The sequence below is a fragment of the Sceloporus occidentalis genome, unplaced genomic scaffold (assembly GCF_023333645.1).
Source record: "Sceloporus occidentalis isolate IW3139 unplaced genomic scaffold, rSceOcc1.0.p SCAF_3, whole genome shotgun sequence".
In the NCBI taxonomy this organism is placed as follows: Eukaryota; Metazoa; Chordata; class Lepidosauria; order Squamata; family Phrynosomatidae; genus Sceloporus; species Sceloporus occidentalis.
In genome coordinates, this window is record NW_028316983.1 from 51,990,807 (window position 1) to 52,000,132 (window position 9,326).

Consider the following 9,326-nt stretch of genomic DNA (forward strand, 5'->3'; position numbering starts at 1 on the left):
CCTGGCTGCTCCTTCAGTCCGATCCTGGTCCCAGTGACCCCCTGCGACCTATCCCATCATCCCCTGACTGCTCCTTCAGTCTGATCCTGGCTCCAGTGACTGCCTGTGACCTATCCCTTCATCCCCTGGCAGTTCCTTCAGTCCGATCCTGGCCACAGTGACCCCCTATGACCTATCGCTTCATCCCCTGGCTGCTCCTTCGATCCTGGCCCCAGTGACACCCTGCGACCTATCCCATCATCCCCTGGTTGCTCCTTCATTCCAATCCTGGCCCCAATGACCCCCTGTGACCTATCCCATCATCCCCTGGCTGCTCCTTCAGTCCGATCCTGGCTCCAGTGACCCCTGCCACCAATCCCATCACCCCCTGGCTGCTCCTTCAGTCTGATCCTGGCCCCAGTGACCCCCCCTGCCACCCATCCCATCATCCTCTGGCTGCTCCTTCAGTCCAGCTTGGCCCCAATGACCCCCTGTGACCTATCCCATCATCCCCTGGCTGCTCATTTATCCCGATCCTGGCCCCAGTGGCCCCCTGCCACCAATCCCATCATCCCCTGACTGCTCCTACAACCCGATGAAGGATGACAGCTAAGGAGGGGCAGGGAAGGAGGACAGTGTCCAGAGCTCCATTGCGCATTGCAAGGGTGCTGATTGTTGAACTCTCCAGTGTGGTAATACTGTACAATGTGCACTTACCACACATTGCTTGAATCCACATCACGTGACTTGTCTGGAATTGAAATGACTCCGCTCCCCCCTCGATTCAGAAGGGCAATGGAAAGGCAACCAGGCGTGGTAAAACATCACGTTTCAACGTGAATTCGCATTGCTAGACAGGAGTGACTCCAGATCTGGTGTGAAAAAACATCACGTTTTGTGTTGCAAGAACAGGAGTGACTGTGGATCTGAGCTGCAAACCCCCCACGTGTGATAAGGATACAAGTATGCAGCAAGAGGCCCATGTTGCCACACCCTAAGGACTGAAATGTACTTTACACTCCTATGTGTATTTACCCATTGCATGGGTTCAATGTTTTGCAAGAAAGTATATTTAGAATTAAGATAAAAAAGATAAAAAAAAAAAAAAAAGAATTAAGAGTTGATAGGTATGCATCTTATATTAATTTATTTCAGTAAAATAAGTCAGATGTGTGTCATTAACTAGTTGATATATTAGGCTGCTGCTAATCTCCTAGAAGTTAAATAGTGGTGCAGTTTCTCTATATTAGACAGATTCATGAATCTAAGTGTGAGAGAATGAAATGTTATTCAAGGATGTAAGGGAATATGTTTGATGCTACAGTGAGAACTATAGTGGGTTACCAAGGTACAAAGGAACAGATTACTTGTAATCATATGCTGTGCCTGGTGAGTCATACAAACTATTTTATTGGTGATGAAAGCAAATATATTTTCCACCTGGGAGGAATCAGCAAGACAGGTTACTCATTTTCCTTCAGACTACTTACAAAGCATGTTTCCACATGTTGGCTGCACTGAAGCTTGATGGAATTCAGGAAATAGCTGCAAAAGATTCAGTCAGTTGATTTGGATTTGCATGAAATAGTGGGTTTACCATTGTTGACTGTGAAAAAGAAGAGGAGGAAGAAACAACTAATGCTGTCCACAGTCTGGCAGCATCTTATGAAGTTTAGGGATGAAACATAATTGTATAGAATGCATAAGACCACTGGCACTACTTAAAGCACTTTAGAGTCTATATCCTGTTTTGACATATGTGTGGCAAAAACAGAAAAGTGTGGTTTTAAATGTGTATGTACTAGCTTTTTGAATTGATGGTGACCATGCAGGAGGTTAGATACACAACTGAATTTCAAGCTCCCTACAGTTTTTGTTGATAAGATGTTTCAAATTGAAGCACATTTTTAAGTCCTCCCCTCTGCCAGTAGGCAGCTAGGATTGAGATGCCATATTCCTCTCCCATAAACCCCCAAATAGCACTGGATTAAATTAAAATGGGAACTCATACCTACTGATCATACTACTACTGTTTACTACCATCACTAGATCCACCATAATCTATCAAAACAGGAGGATGCCAATCGCAAAACAGACTTCCAGGAGACCCCACAAACCTGGGGCCAGCCGTGAGAAAAGGAGGGGGAAGAGAAGAGGAGAAAGACAACAATCTTCAGGAGGATAATGGAGCACATCAACAGCTGAAACTGTCACATTCTATCTTTTAATCCTAGGCTCCAAGCACTTATAATTCATGAATTTATTTAAAGACTAAGTGTGTGTGCTAATATTCATGTTATGGGGTACATAATAATATTTTCGTTTTCAAAACAAAGAAATCTAGGTAAAGCACTTTAGACTCAGTCATACTATATCTCTCCTTCGGGCTATGTACAGAAATTCCCCTAAAATACATTGGTTGTGGGTGACCTCCCTGGACCCCAGCATTTCGAGTAACATCACCATAAATCAAATGAATTTGAAGGCACACAACAGCAACAACTTTAGGTCACCCAATAACCAGATTTATACTGTAATGTCCACTTTGTGGTTATAGCACAGAATGATACCAGGAAAAAAAGGAGACTGTCCTCTTCCCCCTATACCCTGCTCTGTCCATTTCTGTCAGGAACTTCCTTTCCACCCAGAAATCCTTACCTATTTTTTAAATTGCTTATTTCCTTTTCAAATTTTAATTTAATAAGATTTATAAAAACACAAACAAGGAATGTTGGCACTGTTCCTCAAAACTTGGGACTTTTTACCACATGTGGTGGCAATGTGAAAGAGCCAGGAAATTTTGGAAAATGATTAATCAAGAATTGTAAAAGATTTTAGAGATGAAAATAAGAATGGAACCAACTTTTTATCTGTTGAATATAATAGAGGACAGTGAAATAGAAAAAAAGATATGGGAAACTCCTGTTCTACCTAATTGTGGCTGCAAGAATGATATTTGCGAAAAAATGGAAGAGTAAAGAAAGCCCAACTCTAAACGATTGGAAAGAAAAGATCTTTGATATGATGACAGCTGACAAACTCACATATCTGCTCAGGGATCAAAGCAATAAAAGGTTTCTAGAAGAATGGAATCCACTAGAAAAATATCTTAGAGTAAAGTGATTGGAATAGTATGTATAATACATCTTGAAGAAAAAAAAAACGGTGAGAGGGAATAAGGAGTAACAGATTATAAATGGTAACGAACTCAAATAAGGAGAACAATCAAAAAAGGAAAAGTTATTGATAAAAAAATATAACAATTTAATAGCAATATATGTAATTAACAAGGGTGGTGGTTAATAGAAAGGAGGTACAGATATAATAGGAGGTTGTAGAGAACATGACATTGGAATATGAACTAAAGGGGTTTTATAAGCATGGAAAGTTTGAAGTAAATATAGCTAAAGAAGGTAAAGAAAAATATTCAGAATAAGAGATAGGAAGTCATTTTATGTTTCTTTTTTGGTATGTATATATGTTATGTAAATTTGTATATTTGTTTTTGGTGGTTATTTGTCTATCCAAGTCCCCTTTCCCTATTTGATATGTTTTTTTATAAATAATAAAATCTAATTTAAAAAAACAAATTTTAATTTAATAAATCTGTTCTTTGAACATGATGGCCATAATCCAACATGGAGCTAGGTGGTGCTTAATCTCAGTGGAGTCAAGCATCCCTTCTTTTATGTTAAATTGTATTTTGTGTGCATACTGAATTACAATCCTGCTTTTATAAGCACAGTAAATAATATTTTATTGACAATATTGGTGTGCTTCCTGCAGTAAAACTTGGTTGTTGTGTGCAAGTCACACCCATATTTTTATGAGGATGGGATATACTGGCATTGATTCAAGGCTAGCAGGAAATAATAAGGAAAAATATCTGGGCTTTAAAATTTTCAGGAAAGGCCATGTAACTAGTTTTGTGCTGATGATTTCTGAGGATAGGAAGATACCTTCGCTTCACATTTTAACTTGGAATTTTAACTCATATTTCATTGGTGAAATCAAATAAATATGTGTTTTAAAAAATTATCAGTAAAATCATGCTTTACTTATTTATGTCCAAATTTTTAGAACAATGGACTAATTTGAAAGAAATGACATAGAGCTGATTGCTAACCATTACGTCACTCTTTCCAAAATTAGCAACACTGTTGGAGTAGACTACTGTCTGTGTCTGCAGAAGGAAAAAAGGGAATCCCTTCCCTTTTTTCCTGATTCACTGAGACACAATTATACACTAGTATATAATTTGCTCACTCGAAACCAAGATTCACCATTGAGTCATCACTCCCCACCTTAGAATATGGCAATTCAAATGAGGATTCTTGTCAAAAAGAACTCACTTAAGGTTGAAGTCAGCTGTCTGGTCTGTGGGAAGAATACAATTTGCAGCAGCAGGAAGTAAAGATAAGCTCCTGGAGTTCTGGTAAGAGATACCTGAAAACAGCTGAAGCATTTTGGTGCTCTTTGTGAGTATCTGGATTATGTGCATTACTCTTTTAATCATGCTTGATGAATTTCCCCACAGCTAAGCAATACAGCATAAGGTATCATTTTTGACATGAGGAACTGTCAAATGGCCACTGCCAGTTTGAGTTCACAACAGTGAGCTAGATGAACTAGTGATGTCTGAATCAGTATAAGGCAGCTTCCTATATTCCTGAGAACAGCAGCATTCTTCTGTGTCGAAAGCAAAGGTCTTTCAAGGAGTGACCAAGTGCTTGCATTGCCAGTTGCTTTAGTTATTACTGATAATCGAAACAGATTTGCAGTGGTCACACAGGTAAATTTGAGTACTGTTGTATCAAAGCATCAAACCTTTATCTGAGGGGCCATTCACAGTAGAGAAATAACCCAGTGTGAAACCAGATTATTTCTGCAATGTTCACACTGGCTCCAAATGCACCTGCAATGGTTTGCAGGGTGTGTGTGTTTGGAAAATCCCACTTAACCTGGTGCATTTGACACTGGATACCTAAGCACATCTTTTTGAAAGGGCCAGAGCAATCCGGATCTTCGATAATGTGAGTGCGCTACTGGAATCGTTCCCTGCTATGAGGTGCCTCCATGCTGGTGTGAAGTGGTACCAATGTGAATGCCACACCATGTTTAAATGCCTTGGAGAGATTTGATCATGATAAACATAGTAAGAACATCGATCCAGGACTGCATCACCACAGAGATCCGGATCTCCTTAGTACAAAAGAGTAAGTGTGAATGCCCCCTTAGTTACATTTTTACTGGTCATACTTTCCCCCAAACAGCAGTTTAATGCTACCATCACTGCTAGGAAGAGACACTAGGAAGCACCATTAAGCTGTAACAAGAGTGACTCTGCACATCAGTTTAGAAGTGCAGTGAAATAGCCAAACAAGTAGGTAGCACCAGCGGATACAGGATGGTGAGATTAAAGGATGACAGCACAGGGAGTTTTTCAGGATTAAACTCTAGACAGTTCTGGTTGTCCCATCTCAAATAAATAAATAAAGCAGAAAAACATCACAGCAGTGGATTTGGAAAACGTACAAAGTTTAGTCAGCAAAAAACAAAAATTAGAAAAAATAACCACTGACATTTTATTATATTGAAAGCATTTATGAGATTAGAAGAGAGCTAGCATGGTATAGTGGTTTGAACACTGAGACTATAACTCTGGAGATCAGGATTCAAATCCCTTCTTGGTCGTGAAAACCCACCAGGTGACCTTGGGCAAGTCCCACTCTCTCAGCCTCAGAGGAAGGCAAAGGGGAAACCCATTCTGACCAATCTTGCCACAAAAAAACCTCTTGTTAAGTTCACCTTAGGGCTGCCATAAGTCAGAATGAAGGAATGAATTCATGGTACACAACAACAAAGCTTTTCTGAACTAAAGCTAATGAAAATGTAGGTCATAATAAAATTTCCCTTACACTCCAGAGCTCACTTTGCAGTTAAACTCTACTTGGGGCCCATTCACACTACAAAAAAAATCGGTTTTCAAACCGATTCAATCACGTGAAGTTCATACTCACCCTGAATCTCACACAAGCGAATCCGAGGCTTGCACACCCGTTCCGTGTTAAATGGCCCCTAGCGCAGTGTTTTTGAAATCGGCGCAAATACCGTTTCTTTTGGAAAACCCCGGGTCCTGGGAATGAGAACTTGGCCTCGATCACGATCGAGGCAAATTGAGGGAGGGATTTAGGTCAGAGGGTGGGCAAAGGGCAAGGCATTTCCTCCCCTCATCGGAGGGGAGGGGGAGGAGGAAAGAGCCCTGGGAAGAAGAGAGCAAGGGAAGGCATTCTTTAGGAGCCTCTTTTCCCTGCATCCCCTGCCCAAAGCCCTCTGTCGCTGGGCATTCCTTCCCTTGCAGGAGGAAAAAATTCAGGTCATGAACGGAGCTCATGTCAGGCAACCCCCCCCCTTTTTTTTTGAGCAAATATGCACATTGAATACATTATGTTTGTATTCCAGAGGCAGATGGAGCTGGGTTTGCACTTTATATCCTTGGATCTCCTTGCCTTCTGCAGAGGGGGAAGCTACAAATGTTGCAAACAATCAATGTTACATTTTTAACAATTTTTTTGGAGCAAATATACGCATTGAATACATTATGTTTGTATTCCAGAGGCAGATGGAGCTGGGCTTGCACTTTATATCCTTGGATCTCCTTGCCTTCTGCAGAGGGGGAAGCTACAAATGTTGCAAACAATCAATGTTACATTTTTAACAATTTTTTTGGAGCAAATATACGCATTGAATACATTATGTTTGTATTCCAGAGGCAGATGGAGCTGGGCTTGCACTTTATATCCTTGGATCTCCTTGCCTTCTGCAGAGGGGGAAGCTACAAATGTTGCAAACAATCAATGTTACATTTTTAACAATTTTTTTGGAGCAAATATGCGCATGGTTTGTCTTCTTGAGCAGATACAGCAAGGGAAGCAAAGGGAAAGCTAATGTTGCTTTTAAAAGCATAAAAAAAATGCATGGCAATCCCATCCTTTGCCTGGGACAGGGGCAGATCTGACCCAAAAGCCCACAGGTTTATAAAAAAGAGAGAGAGAGAGAGAGGCATCTCTCTCCCTGCTTCAGCCGCTGAAACCCCTGTGCCTGGCTCTTTAAAAAGGGAGGACACTTTCCCCGATGCCCTGCAAACGTCACCATGACGATAGCTTGATTGGCAGCAGCCACCTCGCCAGCAGACACAGAATGCATTCGATTTCTAATTTGCAGGTCAAAATGCATTCGATTTCAAATTTGTAGTGGGCACTTGCTAACGGAGCGATTCGGGGGAGGGGCATCCGGATCAGCCCAGTTTCTTCCAGGTCTTTTAGACCAGTATGAATGGGGCCCCTTGGATTGGACAAAGACTTTGCATTGTCAAACATACATTAGTTTGTTTATCTATGCTGCATGCCTTTATCTTTTTTCATTCTCTGTTAAAATTATCACTGTGGCAATCATCCTCCCCTTTTTTTAGTTTGCATTTCCATGCCCCCAGATCTCTCCGTGCCCCAGCATGCATAGAAATAACTTACCTACTGGAGCTACACTCCATGCAGCTAATGAATGGGTTGGACTAAAGGAAAACTTATGTCCCCACCCACAAAAAGTGCCCGGTGTAAGATCACAGATTGAATTTCAGGGTCACTGGGGATAAAACCTGCATCTCCTGGGCAGAAAAACAAGAAAGGAGGTCCCATGATAGAGGTTTGTTAGATTTTGAGTAATATGGGTGGAATGGATAAAATTTTTCCATCCTCTCCCATGCACCTGTATGTAGCTTCAGAATTTTAATCCATGCTCCATTTTGCTCTGCCATCGGGAAAAGAGTGTATGGCAACCTGAAACATTGCTCTTTGGGTGCTGCCTTTTGTACTTTTTAAAAATAAAATAAAATAGATCAAACATTGGATCTATTGATTGTGTACCTACTTGCAAGGTGAGCAGTTGCAAAACCAATAGATCCAATTTTCGACCAATTTTTTTAAACCCATTGTACTCCCCTTCATCCTCCGTCTCCCGGCCTTGCATCCCTCCCCTGATGGCAGGGGCCCAAGAGGGGCCCCCAGGGGTCTCCCTTCCCACTGCCACCCTTGGATCGGGAAATCCAAGTATGGCAGGAGCCTGAGAGGGACCTCCAGGAGTCTCCCTTCCCACTGCCATCCTTGGATCGTGTGATCCAAGGGTGGCAGGAGCCTGAGAGGGACCTGCTTACATCACTGATGACGCACATGATTGACATGCATTTTGAAGCGTTGCAAACAATTGGGACGACAATTGTGCCAAAAAAGAAGCGATTACAGGGAGTAATGGAAAGATCCGCTGTGGGAACCAGGGACCTTTTACCATAATGGAGCGAGGGGGAATCAGGAATCGATTCAAACTGCAAGTGGGAATGACCTCGATTGTGAATCTGAACTCAATTTCTCTTCCAAGCCCTTTGTTTTAAGATGTATGCCTAAGGTGATCCTCTTCTCTAGAGAGTAATTGGAGTTCTCTGGTTGTTTATTTGGAAGAAATGTTTGCTTGTGTTATGCCTGTTCTTTTTTATTGATTTATGTTTGCTTACCACATTTTATAAATGTTTCATTTTTTTAAAAAAAAGTTAAATAAACTAAAAGAAATTTAAAATAAATAAATATAATAAGACTACTGCAAGAATTCAGTTACCAAATGTTTAGTAATTAAGAGCCAGTGTATGCATATAAACAAGTGAGAAAAAGTAAAGTTGTTATTTGACTCTGTGTGTGTGTGTTCACACTATGGTTTAAAAGAGGGTCATTTACAATTGTTCTGTTTCCCCCCCCACCTGAATTCGGGGGGGGGGCACAAATCTTCCTTAACCTGGTTCTTTTGGAATCGGGGATTTCCACACGTCTTTTCAAAAGAACCAGTCTTTTTTAGCAGCTGCAAATGGGAACTTGCTGTCGATTCAAAGCACAGGAAGGGAGGGGTTAATGTGCAGGGGGCAGATCATGCCCACCCCTTTGCTCTCTCCCTGCCAGCCAAAGCCAAAGCCATAGCCAAGGAGGGGGTCTCCTGGGAATATCATTAGATGCTGTACTTTAAAAAAAATTGACAGCTTATGTACATTTTGATATTGCATGGCCGCAGTAGGCAACACCTTTAAATACTCATGTCATCGGTATGACAAAAGTGTGCGGGTTTTGCTTAATTTTTTTTTTTAAAAAATCCCTATCAGTGGGGCAGGGGGTTGGGGTCATTTTTTCCTCTTTCCCAAGAAATAAAATCACAACAGACTCTACTCCCAAGCTGGTGCAAGCTAAAGCTTTCACACGATATTATATTGCATTTATACCCCACATTTAAACCCTCAGGGGTTTCTTGGCTGA